The sequence below is a fragment of the Vulpes vulpes genome, chromosome 10, assembly GCF_048418805.1.
Source record: "Vulpes vulpes isolate BD-2025 chromosome 10, VulVul3, whole genome shotgun sequence".
Classification (NCBI taxonomy): Eukaryota; Metazoa; Chordata; class Mammalia; order Carnivora; family Canidae; genus Vulpes; species Vulpes vulpes.
The window spans coordinates 44,685,600-44,712,991 of record NC_132789.1 but is presented as its reverse complement, the minus strand read 5'-3'; the positions used below and the strand labels follow the sequence as shown (position 1 = coordinate 44,712,991).

The window sequence follows — 27,392 nt, the reverse complement described above, 5'->3', positions numbered from 1 at the left end:
TGGAGATCTCACCAGAAACACCTTTAACGTTCCTATTTTCCCTAACATTTTGTTCATTCTTTAAGATGTTATGTTTTCCCTTCTTTGTTCCTCACTTCCTTCTGAACCTTCACTAGAATTTCCTTTAATATCTGTATTTGTATCAACCATCCTTTGAAGGCAATCTAGATTTTTTTTTTTATCATGCTGCCCCCCCCCCCCTTTTTTAAAGATTTTTATTTATTTATACATGAGAGACACAGAGAGACAAAGACTCAGGGAGAGGGAGAAGCAGGCTCCATGCAGGGAGCCCGATACGGGACTCAATCCCAGGACTCCAGGATCACATCCTGGGCCAAAGGCAGATGCTCAACTGCTGAGCCACATAGGCGTGCCCCCCCCCCCCCCCCACTTTTTTTTAAAGTAGGCTTCACTCATGATCCTGAGATCAAGACCTGAGCTGAGATCAAGATCTGGATGCTTACCTGACTGAGCCACCCTGGGGCCCCTTTTTTTTGATAGTTGACAAATTGCCTCTGATATGCTTCCTAAAATTAATCCCGCATCTCCTAATTTCAATTCCAGATCTAATTCTAATTTTTAGGTATTTATTACAACAACATGCCATTTCCAGGCACCAAGATCTATATTAGTTTTCTAGGTTTGCTGTAAGAAATAGCCACAAATTTGGTGGCTAAAAACAACAGAAATTTATTCTCTGACAGTTCTGGAGGCTAGAACTCCAAAGTCAAGGGATCACCAGGGCCATACTCTTTCTGAAGGTTCTAGGAAAGAACCTTTGTGTCTTTCAGCCTCTGGTGTCCTTAGGTATTCCTTGGATTGTGGCAGCATTAACTCCAATCTTTGCCTCTGTTTTCAGATGACCTTCTCTCTGTGTTTTTGTCTCTTCTAAGGACAGTCTTCATTGGATTTAGGGCCTACCTGAATCCAAGGTCATCTCATTTTAAGTCTTTCCTCTAATTACATTTACAAAGAAGTTCATTTCAAAAAGATCACATTCTGAGTATCTGGGAAGACCTATCTGGGGTCACCATTGAGCCTACAAGGTCTTTAAGATTAGCACCCGAATGCTTTACAAAGATTTTGATAAAAGTTACCTTAAAATTTTCTAATGTGTTTAAACATACATGATATAGAATTTACGATTTTAATTACTACAAGTGTATAATTCAGTGACATTACTTACATTTTAAGAGTGTTGTGCAGCTATTACTGCTGTCTTTTTCTGTCTTTTTTTTTTTTTTTCTGTCTTTTTTTTTAAAAAAGATTTTACTTATTTTAGAGAGGGAGGGTGGGGGGAGGAGAGGGAGAGAATCTCAAGCAGATTCTGTACTGAGCGATGAGCCTGACACGGGACTTGATCTCAGAGCTGAAACCAAGAATTGGACACTCAACCCACCTGAGCCACCCAGGTGTCCTTACCCCTGTCTTTTTCTTTCTTTTTTATTTTTTTTAAATTTTTATTTATTTATGATAGTCACAGAGAGAGAGAGAGAGAGAGAGAGGCAGAGACACAGGCAGAGGGAGAAGCAGGCTCCATGCACCGGGAGCCCGACGTGGGATTCGATCCCGGGTCTCCAGGATTGCGCCCTGGGCCAAAGGCAGGCGCTAAACCGCTGCACCACCCAGGGATCCCCTACCCCTGTCTTTTTTTCACCCCAGACAGAAAGTCTGTCTACATTAAGGAATAACATTGTGATCTGTCCAGCCTGTTATACTTTGATTTCCCTTACATCTCAATGAATTCGCCTATTCTAGATAGTTCATATAAGTGGAATTGCACAATATTTGACTTTTGGTGTCTGGCTTATTTCACTTAGCATAATGTATCAGAACTTCATTCTTTTTTATGGCTGAGTAATAGTTTATTGTAGGTATATAGGAATTTTATTTATCCTTTCATTTGTGGACAAAGGTTGTTTTTAACCTCTGGCTGTTGTGGAAAATGTTGCTATAAAAGCTGTACAGGTATCTCTTTGAGTCTCTGTTTTATACCTAGAAATGAGTTTGCTGGGATAAATGGGGTTTTTATGTTTATCTTGAGGAATCCCCAGACTGTTTTCCACAGAGGAGCACTAACAGTGTGTCAGGGTTCTGACTTCTCCATATCCTCTCCAACACTTGTTTGTTTTTTGTTTGTTTCTTTTGATAGTAGCTATCTTAGTGGGTGTGAAGCAGTAGCTCATTGTGGTTTTGATTTGTATCGCTTTATTTTTATTTATTTATTTATTTATTTATTTATTTATTTATTTATTTATTTTTAATTTTTATTTATTTATGATAGTCACACAGAGAGAGAGAGAGAGAGAGAGAGAGGCAGAGACAGAGGCAGAGGGAGAAGCAGGCCCCATGCGCCGGGAGCCCGATGTGGGATTCGATCCTGGGTCTCCAGGATCGTGCCCTGGGCCAAAGGCAGGTGCCAAACCGCTGCGCCACCCAGGGATTCCGATTTGTATTGTTTTAATAACTAATGATATTGAGTGTCTTTTCTTGGGCTCATTGGCCATTTGTATATGTTCCTTGGAGAAATGTGTATTTAAATCCTTTGCCTATTTTTTTTCCCTTTGCCTATTTTTAATTGGGTAGTTTGTCTTTTTGTTAATAGAGTTATAGGAGTTCTTTATATATCCTGGATATTAAGCTGATCAGATACGTGATTTGCAAATATTTTCTCCCATTCTGGGGGTTTTCTTTTTCTTTTTCTTTCTTTTTTTGTTTTTTGTTTTTAAGTTTTATGTTTTCACTCATGAGAGACACACACAGAGAGAGGCAGACAGAGGCAGAGGGAGAAGCAGGCTCCTTGTGTAGAGCCTGATGTAGGACTTAATCCCAGGAAACCTCCTCCCCCCATCATGATTAGAGCTGAAGGTAGATGCTCAACCACTGAGCCACCCAGGCACCCTCTGGGAGTTTTCTTTTTCATTCTTGATAGTGTCCTTTGATCCACAAAAGTGAATTTTCAGTTTTGATAGTCTTATTTATTTTTCTTTGTAGCTTGTGCTTTTGTTTTCAGTTTAAGTAACTATTGCCAAATCTAAGATCATGTAGTTTTTCCCATGTGAAGAAATCTAAGAGATTTGTAGTTCAGCTCTTTAATTTAGGTTTTCAATCCATTTAAAGTTAATTTTTGTTTTTAGTATAATGTATACGTACAGTTGTTCTTTTGAATGTAGATATTCAGTTTTTCCAGCACTGTGTATTGAAGTTTGTTCTTTGCCCATTGAATGATCTTGGCACCCTTGTCAAAAGTCAATTAGCTTTTGTATTAATCACTTTGGATGCTATAACAAAATACTATAGGTTGGGTGATTTATACCATAGAAATTTATTTCTAGGGATCCCTGGGTGGCGCAGCAGTTTAGCGCCTGCCTTTGGCCCAGGGCGCGATCCTGGAGACCCGGGATCGAATCCCACATCGGGCTCCCGGTACATGGAGCCTGCTTCTCCCTCTGCCTATGTCTCTGCCTCTCTCTCTCTCTCTGTGTGTGACTATCATAAATAAATAAAAATTATTAAAAAAAAATTTATTTCTAATTGTTCTGGAGGCTGCGAAGTCTTAAGATCAAGGTGCTGGCAAGGTAGATTTCATTTTGAGGCCTCTTCATTTGGGTTGTTGGCAGCTGCCATCTTTGCTTTGTGTTCTCTTAATCTCTTCTTTGTATGTTCTCAGAGTGGGAGAGCTCCCTGATGTCCCTTTTTAGAAGGGAACTAATCCCATCATGAGAGCCCACCCTTGTGACCTCATCTAAAACTAGTTATTGTCCAAAGGTCCCATCTTTAAATATCATAACATTGGGGTTTCAGTTTTCAACATACAAATTTTGGGGACACAGATATTCAGTCCATAACAACTATATATGTAAAGGCTTATTTCTGAATTCTCAATTTTGTTCCATTGGTCTGTATGTCTCCTTGTGCTAGTACGACACTGTTTTGATTACTGTAGCTTTGTAGAAGTTTGAAATTTGAAAGTGTCAGTCCTCCAACTTTGTTTTTCCTTTTCAAGATTGTTTTGGCTATTGGCATTCCTTAAAATTCCATATGCAATTCAGGATTTTTTTCCCCCTATTTCTACAAAAAAAAAAAAATGCCATTGGGATTTTGTTAGGGATTGAATTGAATTTGTAAATCGCTTGGGTAGTATTGTTATCCTAATATTATTAAGTCTTCGAATCAGTGAATACAGAGTGTCTTTCCTTTTATTTCTATCCTTTACATTTTTTAAAAACCAACTTTACCCCCAATGTGGGGCCTCAAACTCATGACCCCGATATCAAGTGGCCCATGCTCTGCTGACTAAGCTAGCCAGGTGCCCCTGTCCTTTAAATTTTCTTTCAGCAGCGTTTTGTATAGGTCTCTCGGTGTACAAATCTTGTAGCTCCTTGGTTAAATTTTTCTTAAATATCAGTGTAATACACTGTATTAATAGAAAGGGAAAAAAACCCACATGATCATCTCAGATGGTGTAGAAAAAAACATTTGAAAAACTCCATCGGACTTTCATTATAAAAGCACTTAATAAATTAGAAATAGAAGGGCACTTCCCCAATATGATAAAAGCTATACATGAAAAATCATCGCTAACATCATATTTGATGGTGAAAGACTACAAGGCTTACCCCTAAGATCAGGAATAAGATAAGGATGCTCTCTTTTGGTGCTTCTAATCAATGTAGTTGAAAGTTCTAGCCAGAGCAGTTAGGCTAGATAGAAAAGGCATTCAAATTGGAAAGAAAGAAGTACAACTATCTTTTATTTGCAGATGACGTAATTGTCTATATAGAAAACCTTACAAATCCATCAAGCACCTCTCCCCCCAACTCTGTGAAAGGTTCAGCATGTTTCAGGATTAAAAAATCACACAAAAATCAGTTGTATTTCCACATACTAGCAACAAATATTCCTGAAAGAAAATCAGGAAATTATTTCATTTACATTAGAATCAAAAAGAATAAAATACTTAATTATCTGAATCCTTTTGATTTAACTCCAGTAGTCCTTGAAAGTTTATTCCCTTTTTGCTCAAAACGATGTACCTAGGCTCTTGCTTTACATTACTATCTCAGACTTGGAATTAACTCCCAAGAATTCTGGCTTCCTTTCTGCAGGAAGTGGTAGTTAAAGAGTATGGTCTGAACTGAGATAAGCTTTTTGAAATTAGAGTTTTTTTGAGACTTTTATCGCATTTGTTTTTCACATTTATTCCTCAGCTCACATCTGGCTTTTCCTTCAGTTTCCCCCTTCAAGATCTTAGGATTCTCTTTAAGATCACCGAAATGACCTAATAATTACCAAGACTGAGGGATGCTTTTCAGAGCTTTTGTTATTTGATTTCTCTTAGACATCTGACTCCATTGTCCATTCCCTCCTTGAAAGATCTCCCTTGTTCAGAAGATGGAATTCTCTTGGTTCTTTTTTAAAGATTTTATTTATTCATGAGTGACAGAGAGAGGCAAAAACAGAGGGCAGAGGGAGAAGCAGGCTCCATGCAGGGAGCCGGCTTGATCCTAGGACTCCTGGGATCACACCCTGAACTGAAGGCAGACACTCATCTGCTGAGCCACCCAGGTGCCCCTGGTCCTGGTTCTTTTCTTGAATTGCTTCTTTGCAGTCCTCTTTGACTTTTTTTTAAAATAATAAATTAATTTTTTATTGGTGTTCAATTTACCAACATACAGAATAACACCCAGTGCTCATCCCGTCAAGTGCCCCCCTCAGTACCCGTCACCCATTCACTCCCATCCCCCGCCCCTCTTTGACTCTTTGCATACCAAATAAGTGCTGTTTCCTTGACCTGTGTTTTTCTTGGGTAATCTTTTTTTTTTTTTTCTTTTCCTTGGGTAATCTACAGTAGTTTTAGCCACTACCCTTTATATATATTATTTTTTTCTACTTCTTTGCTTCTTTTTGTGGATGTTTAAAATTCAAAATCTGTATTTCCAGATGTATACTTTGACTTATATTGTGCTAACAAATATTGCTAATTCAGGGTGCCTAAAATGGACTCCTTAGTCTTCTTGCAATTACTTGCTCTCACAAATAGTACCCCATTCCTTCTCTGCCTGTTTTTCTTTCTGTATTCTCTTTTAGTTCTCTCTTCTAGTCACCCAAGTTAGAAACCTCTGAGTCATCTTGCTTCTTCTCTTTCCCTTATCAATCCAGTTTTAATTGGTGAATCTCTCTCTCTTTTTCAAAAGATTTTATGTATTTATTCATGAGAGACAGAGAAGCAGAGACACAGGCAGAGGAGAAGCAGGCTCCCTGCAGGGAGCCCAATGCGGGACTCCTCCCAGGACCCTGGGATCACACCCTGAGCAGAAGGCAGACACTCAACCGCTGAGCCACGTAGGAGGCATCCCTAATTGGCCCTAATTGGTGAATCTTAATTGAGATAATCTCAGATATGATTTTTAAGACTTTATTTCTACTACTTCTAGCTTAGTTATAGTACTCATTTTGCTTTGTCTTACTTTCCTTGCCTTTGACCCCCCCCCCCCATTCTCTATTGTTTCCTCTCCCGTTCATTATTTATCTTAAGAAATGAAAATCTGTTCATCTATATGGTAACAGTTTGGCTTCCTTTTTATTTTTTGTTTAATTAAAATTTAATTTGCCAACATATAGTATAACATCCAGTGCTCATCCCATCAAATGCCCTCCTCAGTGCCCTCAGTTACCCCATCCCTCCATCCACCTCCCCTTCCACAACCCTTTGTATGTTTCCCAGTTAGGAGTCTCATGGTTTGTCTCCCTCTCTAATTTTTCCCACTCAGTTCTCCTCCTTTCCCTTAACTCTCTTTCACTATTTCTTATATTCCACGTATGAGTGACCATTTGGCTCCATTAATAATAATTCAGTTCCCCAAGATGTGTACTGTTCATATTCTCTTCCTGTGGCAAGAGGTAGGTTGCATCAGAGCTCTGACTCTCCACGTAGAAATGTACTTTTCCTTCGTGGGAGAGGTTTTCTTCTGATTGTCTCTGCTACTGTCATGCTAGCCTTGGTAGGGGTCCTGCTTGACCCTGTAGCCCAAATATAGAGATAGAATCTTAGCTTAATTTCACTCAGCACAACTGAGACTAGGTTTTGACTTTTTTTTTTTTTTTAAAGATTTTTTTTTTTTTTTTAAGTGATCTCTACACCCAACATGGAGCTAGAACTTAGAACCTTGAGATCAAGAGTTACATGCTCTACTGATTGAGCCAGCCAGGTGCCCCCCAGGTTGCAGCTTTTAAACAGTATTTTATTAAAAGTTGAGTATAATAAGAGGGAATTACAAAACCAATAGTCCACTCCTGCCCCAAATCTGTGGTTTTGCTTACTGTGGTTTCAGTTACCCACAGTCAACCATGGTCCATCCGGAAGCAAATGATCCTCCTTCTAATGTGTTGTCAGAAGGTCAGTAGTAACTTAGCACTTTGTCACAATGCCTACGTTGGTTGTTCACCTTCACCTCCTCACATAGGCATTTTGTCATTATGTCAACACAAGAACACAAAATACAGTACTGTATTTTGAGAGAGAGACCACAGTCAATTAACTTTTATTACAGTATAGTGGTATAAGTGTTCTCTTATTGTTGTTAGTCTTTTACTGTGCCTAATTTGTACATTCAGCTTTATCATATGTAAGTAGAATTGGTCCTTGAACAACATGTGGTTGGGGCACTGGTCCCCCTACAGTAAAAAATCTGCCTGTAGCTTGTAAAAATCATTTCTTTCTTTCTTTATTTCTTTTTATATTTTTAAAATTTTAATTATTCATGAGAGACAGAGAGAGAGAGAGAGGCAGAGACACAGGCAGAGGGAGAAGCAGGCTCCATGCAGGGACCCTGACGTGGGACTTGATCCCGGGTCTCTAGGATCACACCCTGGGCTGAAGGCAGCACTAAACCACTGAGCCGCCCCGGCTGCCTTATTTATGTATTTTATTTATTTATTTATTTGTTCGTTCGTTTGTTCATTCCCTACACCTAGTGTGGGGCTTGAACTTAGAACCCCAAGATCAAGAGTCTCATGCTTTCCTGAATGAACCAACCAGGCTCCCCTGCCTGTAATTTTTGACTCCGCTAAAACTCAATTATTAATACCCTACTGTTGACTGGAAGCCTTACCGATAACATAAACAATAGGTTAACATGTATTTTGTATGTTCTATGTATTATGTACTATCTAATTATCAGTAAGCTAAGAGAAAATAATACATATATTTTTTGGAGAGAGAAAGATGCAAGCAGTAGGGGGAGGAGGGCAGAGGGAGAAGGAGAGAATCTTTTTTTTTTTTTTTTTTAAGATTTTATTTATTCATGAGAGACACAGTGAAGGAGAGAGAGACAGAGACATAGGCAGAGAGAGAAGCAGGCTCCATGCAGGGAGCCCGATGGGGGACTTGATCCTGGGTCTCCAGGATCACACCCTGGGCTGAAGGCAGACGGTTAACCACTGAGCCACTCAGATGTCGAGAGAGAGAGAATCTTAAGCAGGCTCCATGCTCAGTGCAGAACCCAGAGCCTGATGGGGATCTCGATCTTCTGATCCTGGGATCATGATCTGAGCAAAAATCAATAGTTGGACACCTAACTGACTGAGCCACTGAGGTGCCTTGAAAAAAAAAACCTTTTTTTAGAAAATCATTGCACCGTATTTATTGAAAAAAAGTCTGTCAGTGACCTGTGCAGTTCATACCCATATTGTTCAGGGGTCAACTGTACTAACTTTAATAATTAGCTATTTCCAAAATTAAAAAAAAAAAGGTTATTTGTTTATTCACGAGAGACACAGAGAGAGGCAGAAATGTAGAAAGATGGAGAAACAGGCTCCTCATAGGGAGCCCGATGTGGGACTTGATCCCGGGACTCTAGGGATCACTCCCTGAGCCTAAGGCAAACGCTCTACTACTGAGTGACCCAGGTGTCCCTATTTCCAAAATTATAAAACAAAGTATGCTAAAGGTTAAAAGAGATGCCTTGGAGGCTCAGTAGGAAGAGTATGTAACTCTTGATCTTGGGGTCGTGAGATCGAGCCTCACGTGGAGTGTAGAGATTACTTAAATAAATAAAAACTTTAAATAAAGCAACAAGCAAAAATAAAAGCTTCATTCCCAAGAAGGAGTAGAAGAGAAAGCTTATTATGTTGGTTATAATCTTTATTTATTTATTTATTTATTTATTTATTTATTTATTCATTCATTCATTCATTCATTCATTCATTTATTTATTTATTTATGATAGACACAGAAAGAGCGAGAGAGGCAAAGACACAGGCCGAGGGAGAAGCAGGCTCCATGCAGGAAGCCCGATGTGGGACTCGATCCCGGGTCTCCAGGATCACACCCCAGGCTGCAGGAGGCGCCAAACCGCTGCGCCACCAGGGCTGCCCTATAATTTCTTTATATATATTTGTTCCGGTTTAACTTTCCACAAAGAATTTGAGGTAGTTTTTTTTTTTTTTTCTTTTAAAGATTTTATTTATTCATAGAGACAGAGAGAGAGGCAGAGACACAGGCAGAGGGAAAAGCAGGCATCATACAGAGAGCTTGACGTGGGACTTGATCCAGGGTCTCCAGGATCACGCCCTGGGCTGCAGGCGGCACTAAACTGCTGGGCCACCGGGGCTGCCCAAATTGAGGTAGTTTTAAAAGGTATATAAAAAAAGTTTAAAAGAATTAAGGACCACGGTAAAGGAAAATACAGATACGATAATTATAATGAACAGAGAATATGATTAAGTATGTCCTGTTATCACATAGAACAAACATTACTGCATATATGAAGAAACATCACTTTGTAGCACTGATTCTAAAAGTTTCCGATGTGAATCTTCAGTAGGTGACACTGAGTAATGTGAACATCGTCTAGCAACATTTTTTTAACAGAAAGTCTTGGTTTTTCGTCTATAGGTTTTTGTATAAACATGCCTATTTCTTTTGGGTAAATAGTGGGATTGCTGGGTAAGTTTTCTTATGTTGTATTTTGAGTACAGTTATGTATTTTGGATACAAATCCTTTATTAGTGTTTTGCAACTATTTTTTCCTAGTCTGTGGCTCATCTTTATTTTTTTGACATTGTTTTTCAAAAGAGCAGAAATTGAAATTGAGGCTGGTGAACACACAGATATATACAGACACAAATTTAATTTTGTGGGAATCAGCAGATAGATAACAGCAGAGGACCCAGGAGAAAACATTATGGTGTATTTGTTCTTAATTAGCAATATGCTTTAGAATCCCTTGAGGGAATTCTATCCATGCTCCTTTACAATACACAAATGTCTAGGCCCTATCTGTCCCGGACCTTCTGAAATAGATTAGGTGGAGGATTGTAGATTAGGAACCACTTTCATAATAAAATTTAGTCTTGGTCCTTACCATTAACATAATTTTTGTTTCCTTACAGATAAAATAGAAATAAAGATCTATCTAACTCTTAGTAGGTTTCAGTAGGTTAGTACATAAGAAATAGCAGCATTTACTAGGTGGTGATTTCTAGAAGCAAAAGGGAAAGAGTTGGATAGTGTCATAGAAGTCTTGGAAGTCATTGCCTGGAAGTGAGTGTGAACATTACTTTTTTCTTGCCTTCCATTCTGTGACATTGAATAAGAAACAAATGTTTGCTCTGATTATTCTTTCATTCAATCCTTTTGTGCCTCTGAAATTGACTATGTTTTTTTTTTTTTTTTAAGATTTTATGTATTTATTCATGATAGAGAGAGAGGCAGAGACAGAGGCAGAGGGAGAAGCAGGCTCCCCACAAGGAACCCGATGCAATACTTGATCCCTGATCCCAGGATCACTCCCTGAGGCAGAGGGAGGTGCCTAGACATTGAGCCACTCAGGCGTCCCATACTTTTTTTTTTTTTTTAAAGGTTTATTTATTCATTTGAGAGAGACCGAACCAGCGAGAATGCTAGAGAGAGCTCGAGAATGCTAGAGAGAGCTCGCTAGAGAGAGCTCGAGTGGGGAGCCAGGAGCTGGAGGTGGAGTGAGAGGGAGAAGCAGACTCCCCAGTGAGCAGGGAGCCCCATGCAGGCTAGATCCCAGGATCCTCAGATCAGGACCTGAGCTGAAGGCTGATGCTTAACCGACTGAGCCACCCAGATACCCCTGATTACTTTTTAAAAATCTTTGTTGCAGAAATTTAAAAATATAAATATACAGGAAATAGTTGAACTAATGGTCACATATTTGCCATTCATCTTCTTTAACGGTCATCAACTTTTTACCTCTTCTATTATTTATTCCTCTCACATCATTTCCTGTAATATTTTATTTTATTTATTTATTTTTTTTTCCTGTAATATTTTAAAGCAATTGTAGGCATATTTCACCTATTAATACACAAAGTATGCATCTCTAAGAAATGCAGTCTCTTTTTTAAAAAAATTGTGATATCATTATCACAATGAACAAAATCAGCATGATGCCTGCTCTTACCATAATTATTACTGTTCTGGAAGTTCTAGGGCAATATAGTTAGATGATGAAAAGAAATGAGAGGTGTAGGGGATCCCTGGGTAGCTCAGCGGCTTAGCACCTGCCTTTGGCCCAGGGCGGGATCCTGGAGTCCCGGGATCGAGTTTCGCATCGGGCTCGCGGCATGGAGCCTGCTTCTCCCTCCTCCTGTGTCTCTGCCTCTCTCTATGTCTATCATAAATAAATAAATAAATAATAAATAAATAAATAAATCTTAAAAAAATAAGAAATGAGAGGTGTAAATCTTGGAAAGTTGGAGAACAAAATTATGATTATTTAATGATGATAAATTTATTTGCCTGGAAATCTCAAGAGTATTAGAAAATATTTTAGGACTAAGAAGTAAAAATTGAAAATGAAAACAATCTGGAAGAAAAGAAGAAAAATGTGTTAGGATTTTAACAGGGAATAGTAAACTGCCTAGTTACAACATTAAAATATTCTTAAAAATCCCATAAAATTTAATAACTTTGACTATAACCAGTTGGAAATTTAAAAAACGATTGATTCACAAAGTCGTACAAAACTAAATTCCTTGGGATAAACCTAATAAATCTGAGACTTAAAATGATAAGAGTTTACCTAAGGACGTGGTTAAGTAATAATAATAGTCAAAACAACAGCTAATTTTTAGGAGCATTGTTTTAATGTACATGTCGTAACTCAGTTAATTCAGAAAATTACTTTATAATGCAGTATTATACCTGAGGGTAACAGAGAGGTAAAGTGCCTTGTCAAAGTTATATAGGTGCGAGAATAAGGAATAATGGGATTGGAACCCACTCAGGCTGTTTGACTCCAACTGCAGAGAATCTGTAACCATTATGCTTTGGTGGCTCTTGAAAAAAAGTAAGTGATATGCCAAATGTTGTATCAGTCAGTAACCCAACAGGATTTTGTTTTTCTTTTTCTTTTTGATAGTGAGAAGGGTAGACTTTGAGGTAACTGTGATGAAGTTCATTACGAATTATAACTGTGAAAGATAGCCAAAACAGTTTTGAATTAGATGACTAATGCGAGAGTGGAGGAGTAGGGGAATGGTGGATACTTTGTTTTACAGGATCTTGAATACTGCTATAGAAACACTTAAATTACTTACAAATAAAGAGATTAATATCTATATATAGGACTATAGGTACAAGTTATTCTTTAAATTGTGTTTGGACAGTTTGCTGGTCATTGGGCAAAAATAGTTGAATCTTTTCCTCCAGATACCAAAACATATTTATAGGGATTGAATATGTGGGTATAAGAAAATGGAACTATTTCTCAAAGGAAATATAGGTAAATATAACATCCTGATATGGGAATTCCTTTTTACCATAAGCCCCCCCCCCAAAAAAAAAGATAATTCAAAAGAATAATAGATTTGCCTACATTGAAAAAATTATCACATTTTAAAAAAGGAAAGAGTTTAAAATATCTGATTGATCAGAAATGACTTTTCAGAAGAATGGGGTACTAGGCAGATAAAAGCAGTAGACCACTTTAGGAGTCATCTTAGAATTCCTCAGGGCTCCACATTCCTAATTTCCATCCAGTCACTATTCATGTTTCCATTTAACAAATGTTTGAGTGTCTGTTATATACAAGGAACCGTTGTAGGAACTGAGGATACAGTAATGAATAAAATGGAGAACATCTCTTTTCCAGAGTTTATGTTCTATTGATGGGAGAGAGAACTGTTAATCAAATAATGAATGTAGAGCATTTAAAGTGGAACATTACGATAGAGAAACATAAAGCAGAAAAAGGGGATACATTGTGCTTTGGTGGAAGGGGCATTGCAACTTTAAATAGGGGCATTTAAGCAAAAATCTGAAGGAAAGCCAGCCGTGTGGGTACCTAAGAGTAGGAACACTCCAGGTAGAGGGAACAACAAGGCTGAAGATTGTGAAGGCAGGTGAATGCTGTGTGTGTGTGTGTGTGTGTGTATGTGTGTGTGTGTATTTTAAAAAGACTTTATTTGACAGAGTGGCAGGCGGAGGGATGAGGAGAAGCAGGCCCTGAGCAGGGAGCCTGATGTGGGGCTTGATCCCAGGACCCTGGTATCATGACCTGAGGTGAAGGCAGATGACTGAGCCACCCAGGTGTCCCTGCTTGTGTATATTTGATGAACAGCAGAGATGGTAGTGAAGGTGGTGAGCAAGGTGGGGAGTAGTAGCAGGTAAGATCAGGGAGCTAATGAAATACAGTTCTTTTAAGCTGTTGTGTACGTTGTTGGATGTTTCACAGCATCCCTGGCCTCTACCCACGAGGTGTCAATACAGCTCCCCAGTTGTGATAACCAAAAATGCCTCCATATACTGCCAAATTTTCTAGATTTGTGAAGCAAAATTGCCCCTGCTTGAAAAACCACTGTCCTACCTTATGGCGATAATCCCTTTCGGAAAGGCTTGGAGAGAGATTTATGGTGTCTACTTATGGTGATGGTGCAGAGCTCTCCTTCAGGTGGACCCAGTCCTCCTCAAGAGGAGAGGCCTTCCCACAAGAGGCTGTGGGTCTATGAATTGACCAGATCTGGAAACTGGGCAAATGTCTGTGACTTCCACTGTGATGACTCAAATCAGTTTTTGGCCACCAGATTTAGACATTTTTCTGTTATGTAGATTAAACTGCCCATCTATTTCATTCCTAGGAACATCGTGATCAATTAGCCACTGCCAAAGATCCCTGCGGGCCAAAGCATTCTGATTACCGGTACGTCCCTGCTGCCCTTATCTTTGGAGTTAAGTGCTGCCACTTGGCCTCTGCTGTTTTGGGATCCCATCATCCTCAGTGAAATCAGGGAGCCCATCTCAGTGGTGACATTCCCTGCAGTCGTACCTGACTTATAAAAGAGAGCAGCCACATAGCTTTTCAAGTATGTGGTGCTTCCGTCACTAATTATAGTGTCTTCTGGGCCTTCTCAGGGAATTTAGTTGGGTAGTAGGTGTATAGATTTATTGCAGAGAATAAATCCACTTCAGTATTCCTGTCTCCCTAAGCCTTTGGATTTCTTTTTCCCCATAATGCCAGTGAAACTCTAGTATCTCAACCTCGTTAAATATTCGTTGTCAGTGTTAGGATAATTTTGATTTGCCTTTCCTTAAAGATTACAGCTATATTGTTGAGTATAAGTTTCAGTCAACAAGTATGCTTATTAGAGCCCTCTCCAGCTGCACAAGTTATTACATCAAATTCAGAGTCTGTGGTAAGCTCACTCGTATTAATGAATTCTAACTTCCTTGGTCTAATTCTACCATAATAGTATCTGTTTTCAGACACATCCCCCAGGTTTTTTCCTTTATATGTTAACAAAATGTTGGCATTTTTTTAGTGGTTAAGCTGATTCCTCTTGGTCATATGTGGACCTGTTCCTCTATAACATGCTGAGGTTTGAACTTAGTTATGGGTCTAGTGTCAATAGGGTTGATTGTAGTTGGTCTTGAGGAGAATGAGCATCCTCCTTCAAGTCATTTGCTGAGCTTAATGATATCAGAGGACTTTCAGGCAAAGGAAAGCTGCTCTCTTTAAATACAGAAGGGTAAGTTACTGCCCCTGGATGTTTGAAATGGTTTTTTTATTTTTTTTTATTTTTTTTATTTTATTTATTTATTTATTTTTTTTGAAATGGTTTTTTTAAATTCTCATTCAACCACATGTTCCCATTTCAAGTTTTAGGGTCCCATTTTTTTTTTCCTAGTCATTGCTCTTACTTTCACATGAGAAACTTGGTGAGACTACAAATTCATCTAATGTTATATATATAATAAAATTTTGCATTTGATTTTTAGCAATATCAACCTGTGGTTATAAGAATTAAGAGGTTTTTTTAAAAAATTTTTATTTATTTATGATAGTCACACAGAGAGAGAGAGAGAGAGGCAGAGACACAGGCAGAGGGAGAAGCAGGCTCCATGCACCGGGAGCCCGATGTGGGATTTGATCACGGGTCTCCAGGATCGCGCCCTGGGCCAAAGGCAGGCGCTAAACCGCTGCGCCACCCAGGGATCCCCGAGTTTTTTTTTTTTAATATTGCATGAAAGTATTTTTTTCAGACTATGATTTAATCTGACATTTAATGGACTTGAACTTATTTTCCTGTGTACCTGTTCAAGAACACTTAGAGAACCCATCTTATGTAACACCCTATAGTTATCACTGCTGCCTTAACAGTTAAGTACAACAACCACTTGGGGTCCCAGAGTACTTGCTTCCTTTGATCACAGTCAATCACAGTTGATAGCTTGATGAATTGTGATGCCACTGCATGCCAGGGATTACTAGCATCCTATTTCCTGTGTAAGCTGGAGGGACAACCAAGCCAGTCTCCAAATCCCATCTTTATAGGTCTGTTAGCTGTGACCACTACCAGTATCAATTCTATACCATTCAGAGGTCAGAAACCACCCAGTAATTTGAACAGGGAAAGGGAATTAACCCTAAGGGGGAAGGAGAACTTGAAGTTCACAGTAGCAGAGCAGCCACTACCTCCAGGCGGAGGCACAATAGCAAGGTTGGAGCAAATTTGGAGGACGCCCCATTTTACAGCTTCAAGGCTGAGATTCAGATCTTGTTCGATGGGGCATGTTACACTGGATGATGGTTAAGCTTGAAGTGCCATGAATTTTTGCTATCAAACAGGAACCCAACCCCCTTTTGAGGTACTGAGAAGAGTCACTAGGAAGTCCCTTTCTGAACCCGGCTAAGAACCTGGGACACTGGCATAATTCTCTGGGAAACATCTGGCCAGTAGGAGTGCCCCTGAAACTTGCTGGGCAGTGGCCATCAGCGGTGCTGACAAAACTTGCTGGGAAGCTACCCATGGTTGTATAGGTAGGTCTCTCTGAGACTTGGTGGGAAGTTGGTGCCTGGGGAGAGGGCCTTCGGGTGTTTTGGGCACCACTGTCCTCCACTTGAACCAGCACATTAGAGCACACTCATGGGAAGAGAACCCACTTCTGTCTGGAATATTCCTCCAGTGCCATCTGCTGACAAAGGTTAACGTTTTGTCAGCTGGCAGAGAAGACACGTTTAGAGGTACCAGCTCCAGTTGTCAAAGCAGGGTGTAGAGAAAAAAGTGGATTTGGAGTTGAGAGGCAATGTTTTTATAATCGGTATACTCAGGTACTTACATTTCTAGCACTCTTCATTCTTTTGGGTAGACCCTGATTTCCATGTGGTGTCATTGTTTTTCTCGAAAAATATACCTTTAATGTTTCTTGTTGGGCTGGTTTCCTGGTGATGAATGTTTCCATCTGGAAAATGTACATCTAAAAAATTATTTTGGTACTTCTGCGAGGTCTCTGGTGGCATGGGCCCATCTTTTAAGAAATAAAATAGTGGTAGAACACACATAATATAAATTTACCATCTTACCCATTTTTAAGAGTACATTTTAAAGTGTGCAGTTCAGTGATAAGTTTTTTTTTTTTAATAGTTTATTTATTTGCTCATGAGAGATAGAGAGAGGCAGAGACACAGGCAAAGGGAGAAGCAGGCTCCCTGCAGGGAGCCCCATCTGGGACTCAATCCCAGGGCCCTGGGATTACGCCCTGAGCCAAAGGCCGACGCTCAACCACTGAGCCACCCAGGCGTCCCAGTGATAATAAATGTTGTAATATTGTACAGTCATCACCTGCATCCAGCACTTTTCTTGTAAAATTGAAATGCTGTACCCATTAAACAATAATCCACTTTCCCACCTACCCCTAACCTTTGGCATCTGCCATTCTATTTTCTGTTTCTATTTATTTCATTTAGCATAGTGTCTTCAGGTTGCATCCAGGTTGCATTCATGTTGTTCCATGTTGGTGTTTTTATAATGAAAGGGTTTTATATTTTGTCACATGCTTTTTCTGCATTAGTTGAGATAATCATGTATTTTTTTCCCTTCATTCTGTTAATGTGTATTCTTTTGATTCATTTTCATATGTTGAACCATCCTTGAGTTCTAGGAATAATTCTCTTGGTCATGGGATGTAAGTTTGAGAAAGATTGGTATTTTTCTTCAAATGTTTTGTAGTGCTAGTGAAACCATTGAGTCTAGGACTTTTTCTGGAGAGTTTTGTTTACTGATTAACTCTTATTACTAGTTATAGGTCTATTCACATTTTCTAATTCTTATTTATTTATTAAAAGTATTTGAGAGAGAGAGAGCATGAGTAGGGGGAAGGGGAGAGGCAGAGGGAGAGGGACATACAGACTGTCCACTGAACATGCAGCCCGAGGAAGGGCTCAGTCTCAGAATCCTAAGATCATGACCTGAGCCACCAAGGTGCCACTATTTCTTCATAATTTAGTCTTGGTAGGTTTTGTGTTTTAGGAAATTGTCCATTTCATCTAGGTTATCCAATTTGTTGGTGTAAATTATTCGTAGTACTCTCATAGTTCTTTTCATTTCTGCAGAACCAGTAATGTCTCCACTTTTATTTTTTATTTTAGTAATTTGAGTGTTTCCCTTGTGATTTCTTTTTTGGTCCTTTGCTTGCTTCAGAGGGTGTTAATTTGCACAAATTTGTGAATTTTCCCATTTTATTTTTAGTATTGATTTTTAACTTCATCCTGTTGTGGTTGGAGAGGATATTTTGTATGATATCTGTGTTTTAAGTCTATTGAGACTTTGTTGTGGCCTAACATCTGGTTTATCCTGGAAAATATCCCATATGCTCTTGAAATGAACGTGTATGCTGATGTTGGTGGGTAGACTGTTTTGTATATGTCTATTAGGTCTAGTTGGTTTATCGTATTGTTAAATTCTTCATTTCTTATCTCCTCTATCATTATTCTGTCCAGTATTTTTTTTTAAATTTTTATTTATTTATGATAGTCACACACACAGAGAGAGAGAGAGAGAGAGAGAGGCAGAGACACAGGCAGAGGGAGAAGCAAGCTCCATGCACCGGGAGCCCGACGTGGGATTCGATCCCGGGTCTCTAGGATCGCGCCCTGGGCCAAAGGCAGGCGCTAAACCGCTGCACCACCCAGGGATCCCTATTCTGTCCAGTATTGAGAGGGGGCATTGAAGTATCTATTATTGTAAAAACAGTTTCTCCCCTTAATTCTGTCAGTTTTAGCTTAAAATATTTTGATGGTTTGTCATTAGGTATATAAATGTTTATAATTGCTTTATCTTCTTGCTGTATCAGACTGTTTATTAGTATGTAATACCACTTGCAGTCTTTTAGATTCAGGCTATTTTGTACAATATTAGTGTAGCCACCCCTGTTCTCTTTCAATTGCTGTTTGCATCAAATATTTTTTCCATTCTTTTACTTTCATCCAATCTGTATCTTTGGATCTGAACTGATTATCTTGAAGACAGCATACAGTTGGATTATGTGTTTTTATTAATTCTGCTGATCTCTGTTTTGGTTGGAGAGTTTAAGACATTTAAAGTAATTACTAATAAGGTGATACTTCTGTCATTTACTTTATGTTTTATGGCTTTTTGTTCCTCATCTCGTGCATTACTTTTTTGTGTTTAGTTGATACTTTTTGTGAAATGTGTGCACTCTTCTCATTTCATACTCTGTATATTCTAGAGCTATATTATTTGTGGTTACCCTGGGGATTGCATTTAATATCCTAAAGTTATAACACTTATTTGAATTTATACCAGGTTAATATCAATAACATAGAATAACTGCTTTTTTATAATTCCAACTCCACCCCTTTGTTTATTGGTATTACAGACTTAAGTCTATGTACATTGTGTGCCCAAAAACACGAGGTAGACATTCTTTAAATTGCATTAGTCTCTTACATCCTGTAGAAAAAAGCATTTGGAATTACAAAACAAAGTTAGAATGATACTAGCTCTTATTTTTAAATTTTATTTTAAAGATTTTATTTATTTGAGAGAGACCGAGAGTGCATGCCTGAGTGGAGGAGCGGGACAGAGGGAAAGAGATAGACTCCCTGCTGAGTAGGAGTCCAATGTAGGGCTTGATCTCAGGACCCTGAGATCACGACCTGAGCTGAAGGCAGATGCTTAACCAACTGAGCCGCTTAGGGGGCCAATACTAGCTTTTATAATTGCTATGCATTTACCTTTATTGAGATCCTTATTTCTTCATATGGCTTTGAATTACTGTTTACTGTGCTTTCATTTCCCACTGCTGGATACCCTGGAGTTTCTGGTTTATCTGAGAATGTCTTAATTTCTCCCTAACTTTTGAAGGACAGTTTTAACAGATACAGGAAATATGTTTGACTATTTCTTCTTTTAGCACTTTGAATACATTAGCTCTCTGGCTTCTGGCTTCCAAATTTTTTGATGAGAAGTCTGCTTATACACTTTTTGAGGATCCACTGTATGTGAATCACTCACTGCTTTCTTGCTACTTTGAGGATTCTTTGTGGCTTCCTAAAGTGTGTCTGTGTGAATTTCTTCAAATTCTTCTTGTGTGAGATTCATTGAGCTTCATGGATATTTATATTCATGTCTTTTGTCAAGTTTGGGGAGGTTTTCAGTTTAATATTTTTAAAAATAATTTCCCTGCCCCTTTCTCTTTCTCTTCTCCTTCTGGGATTCCCACGGTGTGTATTTTAGTCTGCTTGTTGGTGTCCCACGGATACCTTACTGTGTTCATTTTGTTTATGTCATTTTTCTTTTTGTTCTTTAAAATTGATAATTTTCATTGTCCTATCTTCAGGATAGGACATAATGTTGAATATTTCTTCTGCCTGCTTCTGTCTGCCTTTGACTCTCTCTAAATATCAATATCTATTGATATTTCTATTTTGTTTATACATTTTCTTGACTTTTTCCATATCTTCCTTTATTTACTTCTTTGTGAATCTTTATGATAGTTCTTCTAATGTCTCTTTAGTAGGTCTACCATCAGGGCTTTTTCAGGAACAGTTCCTGTTTATACTTTTCCTTTGTGTGGGTGTGTTTTCCTGTTATTTGTGATTTTTTTTTTTTATTTTAAAATTTTCATTTATTTGACAGAGAGCAAGAGCAGGAGGGAGGAGGGACAGGGGGAGATGGAGAAGCATACTCCCCCCTGAGCAGAGAGCCTGATGTGGGGCCCAATCACAGGCCCCTGATGAGATCATGAACTGAGTATCTTAACTGACTGAGCCACCCAGGTGCCTCACTTGGGTTTTTTTTTTTGTGTGTGTGTGTTGTTGAAAACTGGACTTTTTTTTTTTTATTTTTTTTTATTCATGAGAGACACAGAGAGAGAGGCAGAGACATAGGCAGAGGGAGAGGCAGGCTCCCTGTGGGGAGCCCTATGTGGGACTCGATCCCGGGACTCCAGGATCATGTCCTGGGCTGAAGGCAGATGATCAACTGTGAGCCACCCAGGTGCCCTGAAAACTGGACATTGCAATATAATAATATGGTAATTCTGAAAATCAGATTTACTCCTTTTCCAGAATATTTTTATTTTATATTTTATTCTTGTAGACTCTCTTTGGGGTTAGGATCAACCTGAGATGTCCATTTAAGTTCTCAAATTTTTTCTCAGTCACTGCTTTTTCCTGGATATAGATAGTGAGTTTCTAATTTCTTCTGTATGTGCAGTTGCTTTTGAATGTCCTAGTCTTTAATGTCTGGCTCCCAGAGGGGACAAAATAGAAAAATGAAGGGAAGGAAGGGAGGGATCTGTAGCAGTGGGGGTTGGTGCAACAAAAATGACCATATGCCTCTTCGTCTTCATTTCTGTGATCAGAAGTAGCAATGAGGAATTAGGGCACAGATCTCCAATACATGGAGGACATGGTCATTTTTGCCCACCCTGGCTCTCATAGTCTGCTTCTAGAAGGTATGTACAACTGCCTGCCTTAAGGTTGGAGATGGAGGATGGATAGCTGCTACTAAGAGTTGAAATTGACCCAAAATTTTCCTTCCAAACCTACTCCCTGGAAGTTGGAAGCTTTCAATGGACTCTAGAATAATAAAAGCAGTTATATCAGACAGATTACGCCTGTATCATTGTTGTCTAGGTGGGAAGACAATTCTGGTGCTTCCTTAGTCTCCCATCTTCTCAGAATCTCAGTAAAATTGATCTTTGCACAATGTGGGTTTGAACTTTATGGGTCCACTTATACTCAGATTTTATCTGATAAATACAGTACATATGGTACAATACTGTAAATGTAATTTCTCTTCATATTTTCTTAATGCTTTTATCTTGCTTTATTGTAAGAACACAGTATATAATATACAAAATATGTATTAATGGATTTAATGTTTTATCAGTAAGGCTTTCAGTACAGTATGTTAGTAGTTAAGTTTTTGAGTTATGTGTGTGTGGCTTTTTAAAATACATTTTTAGTCTAGTTTTTAAAAATCTATTTTTGGAGAGAGTGCACTGAAGAGTGGGGTGGGGGCAGAGGGAGAGAATCTTTCAAGTAGACTGCCTGCTGAGCAAGGAGCGCCATGTAAGGCTCAGTCCCACAACCCATGGGATCATGACCAGTCCGAAAACCAAGAATTGAGCACTTAACAGCCTGAACAACCCAGGCACGCCTATATGTGGATTTTTGACCTGGGGGAGGTCGGTGCCCCAACTCCCATATTTTTCAAGGGTCAACTGTATTTGTTAGTAAGTTTTGAGAGAGATTGGTTGTGAGAGAGAGTTGGGGAAGGGGATTACAACTGCCTGCTGTTATGATAAACTTTAAACTTGCTCTCAGAATACTTTGCAATGTTCTCATTTACTCAGTTCCAAATAGTACTATTAGAGAACCATATTGAAGTGGCATATTTTTAGCTTAATTAAGTATATTGTGGTTATTTTTGAGTATTTTATTTTTATTCTGGTGATAATCCTCATTGTAGATGATTTGAAAGATTTAAAAAAGTATAAAGATAAAAATCTCTTGTAATATCACTACTCAGTGAATTTATGATTATGCGTACATTTATCTTGCATGCATGTATGTATTTTATTTTAGAGGTCAACATATGCTAGCTAAAATTCCTTTGTTCATGTATGTTATGTAGTTGTATAAATTTTAAACACAAGTATAGATTTCTGTAAGCACCACTACAAACAGGATTTTTTAAAAAAATTTATTTATGATAGAGAGAGAGAGAGAGGCAGAGACACAGGCAGAGGGAGAAGCAGAGGGAGAAGCAGGCTCCATGCACCGGGAGCCCGACGTGGGACTCGATCCCGGGTCTCCAGGATCGCGCCCTGGTCCAAAGGCAGGCGCCAAACCGCTGCGCCACCCAGGGATCCCCTACAAACAGGATTAATAATAATTCTGTCGCACCAAGAAGCTCCTGCATATTATCCCTTTGTCATATTCTCCATTCCCTCTTAACCATTGGCAACCACAGTTTTGTTTTCTGTCACTGTAGTTTTGTCTTTTTGAGAATATCATAAATAGACTCAGTATTTTTAACATTTTGAGACTAGCTTCTTAGAATCAATATTTTAACACTTCATGGAAATTTGGATCCCACCATATTTGTTGTTTTACCCTTTCCCTTTATGCTGTAGTTGTCCTCTTCTCATACATAACAAATTCCTATCATATAACGTTATAATTTTTACATTTAGCTGTCAGACATGTAAAATAACTAAAGGGTAAAAGAATGGACTGTATTTATAAATAGCTATATTTACTTAGATTGTTACCAATTCTGTGTTTATTTCTAATATTCTAAATTTTCTTTTTTTTTTTTTGTATAAAAAAAACCTTTCTTAAGGTTCTTTTAGGAGAGATTTGCAGACTTTTCGTTTTTCCTCATTACAGAATATGTTTCACCTTTATTTCTAAAATGTAGTTTCATTGTATGTAGCTGTCTGCGTTGACATTTCTTTCAGCACTTTATAAGTGTTTTCTTCCGGGGCATTTGGGTGGCTCAGTTGGGTGTCTGGCTCAGGTCATGATCTCGGGTTTGTGGGATTGAGCCTTGTGTTGGACTCTGTGCTCAGCTGAGAGTTTGCTTATCCCTCTCTTATCTACCCACTTGTATGTGTTCGTGCACACACGAAAAGGAAAATAAAATCCTCTTTTTTTTTTTTTTTTTGAGTGTTTTCTTCTTTCCTTTGGCATCCATGATTTCTGATAAGAAATCTGCAATGATAAGTACTTGTCATTTTTCTCTGGCTATTTTAAAGATTTTTTCTTTGTCTTTAGTTTTCAGCAGTTTTATTATGAGTGTCTTGATGTGGATGGATATTTTTACATTGATCTTATTTGGGATTTGCTTAGCTTGAATTTGTAGATATATCTTTTTTCAAATTTGGAGAGTTTTCAGCCATTGTTTTGTTAAATAATTTTTCCACATTACAGCTTTTCTCTCCTATTGAAATCTGATTATATGAATATTATTCCTTTTGATGTTGTCATGTGGATTTCTCAGATTCTGTTCTTTTTTTAAGATTTATTTATTTTAGAGAGAGAGAGCAGAAGTAGGAGGGACAAAGGGAAAGAAAATCTCAAGCCGACTTTGCGCCAAATGTGGAGCTTGATGTGGGGCTCGATCCACAACCCAGAGATCACATGTTGAGCCAAAACCAGGAGCTACGGCTCAACCGACTCTGCCATCCAGATGCCCCTCATTTTTTTAAAAATATTTTTTGGGACACCTGTGTGGTTCAGTAGTTGAGCGTTAGCCTTGGGCTCAGGGCGTGATCCTGGAGTCTGGTGATCAGGTCACACATCGGACTCCTCATGGGAAGCCTGCTTCTCCCTCTACCTGTGTCTCTGCCTCTCTGTGTCTCTCATGAATAAATAAATAAAATCTTAAAAAATTTTTTTCTCTTGTTCAGATTATGTAGTTTCAATGGATTTATTTTCATGATTCTTTCCTATTTATTTTGCTCTTGAACTCATGACTGAGTTTGCTTTACTTTATTACCATTTTTTAAATTTTTTTTTTTTTTTTTTTTGATAGTCACACAGAGAGAGAGAGAGAGGCAGAGACATAGGCAGAGGGAGAAGCAGGCTCCATGCACCGGGAGCCCAACGTGGGATTCGATCCCGGGTCTCCAGGATCACGCCCTGGGCCAAAGGCAGGCGCTAAACCGCTGCGCCACCCAGGGATCCCACCATTTTTTAATTGTAAAATATAGGTAACATTAATCATTTTGACCATTTTTAAGTGCACAGTTTTGGCATTAATAGCTTTCACATGGTTATTGAGCCACTGTCCATCCAAAGACTATTTCAGGGGCACCTGGGTTGGTCAATTGGTTAACTGTCTGCTTTTGGCTCAGCTCATGATCCCAGGGTCCTGGTATCAAGCCCTGCATTGGGCTCCCTGCTGCTTAGCGGGGAGTCTGTTTCTCCATCTGCTTCTCCACACTCCGCCGCCCACCAAGTATGTTTTCTCTTGCTCTCTCTCAAATTAAAACAAAAAACAAAAAACTACTTCATCATCCAGACTGAAGTATGTACCTATTAAGTAACTATTCAATATCCCTTGCCCTCAGGGCCTCCCTGCCCCTTTTTTTGGTGTTTTAATTTTTCAGTTCTAAAATTTCAGTCTGGTTCTTTATTCCATTCCTTTGTTGAGAATGTCTATTAGTTTTTTTTTTTTTTTTTTTAAGACTTCTTTATTTGAGAGAGAAAACATGATTGGGAGGAGCAGAGGAAGAGAGAAAGTCTCAAGCACACTCTGTGCTGAGCGTGGAGCCCCATGTGGGCTTAGTCTCACAGCCCTGAGATCATGACCTGAGCCAAAATCTAGAGTTGAATGCTTAACTGAGCCACCCAGGCACCCCAACATCTGCCATTTTAATATTTTTTTAGGTTTATAGTTCAGAGGCATTAAGTATATTCATATTGTTGTACAAACATCACCACTATCTCCAGAACTTTCTTATTCTTTGTAAAGTCCACGTAGAATTCCATAGTATACTGTGTATTAATAAATCATTTAATCATTTCTTTCTAGAGGGACTTTTTTCTAATATTTCATTGTTGAAAATAATGTGGCAACAGATGTCCATCCTATGTTTTTTAAAAAATTTTTATTATTTAAAGATTTTATTTATGTGACAGAGTGAGGGTGAGAGGGAGAGCACACAAGCAGGGGGGAGGGATAGAAGGAGAGGGTCGAGCAGCCTCCCCATTGAGCAGGGAGCCTGATGTGGGAGTCAATCTCAGGATGCTCGGGGTCATGACCTGAGCTAAAAGCAGATGCTTAACTGACTGAGCCACCCTGATGCCCCATCCTATGTTTAAGGCACAGTAACAATTTTAGAGATTAGGAGATTTGTAAAGAAGATGTGTGTGTATGTGTGCTAAGATAAAAAACCTTTCCTATATTTTCACTTATTGCCATTTCCTTTTTAAAAAGTTTAAGTAAAAATGTATATTATATGTTAAATATATATATAACTTACCAAGGCTTAAAATTTTATTTCCTGCTTATCAAAGTGATATGTGATTATTTCAAAATTTGAATTTTATAGAACTGATTGAAAATGTATATATCAGTTCTTACATGTATACATATGCAATTTATATTTATTTATATATATATACATACACACACACACACCTATTTTTGGTTTCAAGAGATATGTTTCAGGTCTATGTGGACCCTTTCAAAAATGAGCACCTAATCTTTAATTCTAAAATAGCATTTGTAGACATTTCATCAATTAAGAGTTTAGAGATACATATTTGAGAGTACCCAGTTTCTATAGCTAGGAAAGCACTTTACTAGATTGCTGATAACTAATTTTATATGTATTATGCCTTTTCTTGTCCTTTAGAAAGAGGTAGCATGTATGTATTTAGTAAAGTGTTCATTCAAAAAGATGGATAACTCTTGTTTTGTATAAAGTGATGGATTCAGGAATACTTTAGGAATACTAAGTTTTCATGTTTGTTGGATTTTTTTTTTTTTTATTGGTTTCCTAGTTGTTGGTCTGTTAGATTATTTGGGATTAATGTAAGATGACATTATATATTAGGTTGAAAACTAAAAAGAATGAAATTTAGTTAGAAATTATTTTTTAGCGACAACTTTTTTTTTTAAGGTTTAATTTTTTTCAAGTAACCTCTACACCAGTGTGGGATTTGAAACAACCCTGAGTTCCGGCATGCTCTACTGACTGAGTCAGCCAAGTGTCCCTTTTTTTGTGTGTGTGTCCCCCTATTTTTTTAAAATTTATTTTATTTTTATTAAGGAGAGAGAAGGGAGGACAGAGGGAGTGGGAGAGAGAGAAATCTAAGCAGGCTCCACACAGCACAGAGACAGACATGGGGCTCAATTTCATATCCCTGAAAAAAAAAAAATTCATACCCCTGAGATCACGGCTTAATCTGAAATGAAGAATAGGATACTTAACCAACTGAGCCACCCAGGTACCCCCAGGTGTTCCTGATTTTTAGTGACAATTTAAGTTTGATCTTTCTGGTCTCTACCTGTATTATTTTATTTAATGTATTAAATGTTATACTAAAATATAGTTACATACAGTATTATTACTATACAATAATTGTAGTTTGGGGAAAAAAATCCACAGAATTTAGATTTTGGTATTGTCTTCTATGATCAAAAAAGTTAATGGGTTATCTTTAAGAGAATAAATATTTTAATTACAATTAAGACTGAACTGACTGAGCTTGCATTTAGGTTATTTTTAAAATAGAGGTCCTTTTTGATTTCTGGTTCCTTCTACAAGATACACTCTTTTAAGAAATTTAAATATTTTAATTATATTTTCTCTCGGTATATATTCACAACAGTCATTGGGCAGTGATGCAGTGACTACTATTATAGTTTGGTGCCACTGCCTAAGGGGCCACAATTGATTTCGTGCCCTTAGTGCAAATTTCAACACAGTAAAAATACAAATAACGTCTTAGTATTAGGGTGAAAATTGTTTTGACTTTGGGGGACCCCTAGGGAATATTTCTAGGGTTTTCTTCTTTTTTAAATGTTCCTTGTATGGTTGCAGATATATACAGGTTGAGTAATCCTTGCTCTTTGTCTTTATTTCATAGATCTTTTGA

At 38.2% G+C, this 27,392-nt stretch overlaps 1 protein-coding gene across 11 annotated transcripts in view; it reads left to right on the top strand.

Annotated features, from left to right (window-relative positions):
* ZMYM4 (zinc finger MYM-type containing 4) overlaps positions 1–27,392 on the top strand; it is a 141,921-nt gene that overhangs the window by 11,059 nt on the left and 103,470 nt on the right. For 3 of the 11 annotated variants that reach the window (XM_072723865.1, XM_072723863.1, XM_072723871.1), the window contains exon 2: positions 14,110–14,171. The exons of the other annotated variants lie outside the window; for them this stretch is intronic. The gene's annotated coding sequence lies outside the window, so the exon portion shown is untranslated. The remainder of the gene's footprint in view (positions 1–14,109; positions 14,172–27,392) is intronic. 11 annotated transcript variants of the gene reach the window in all.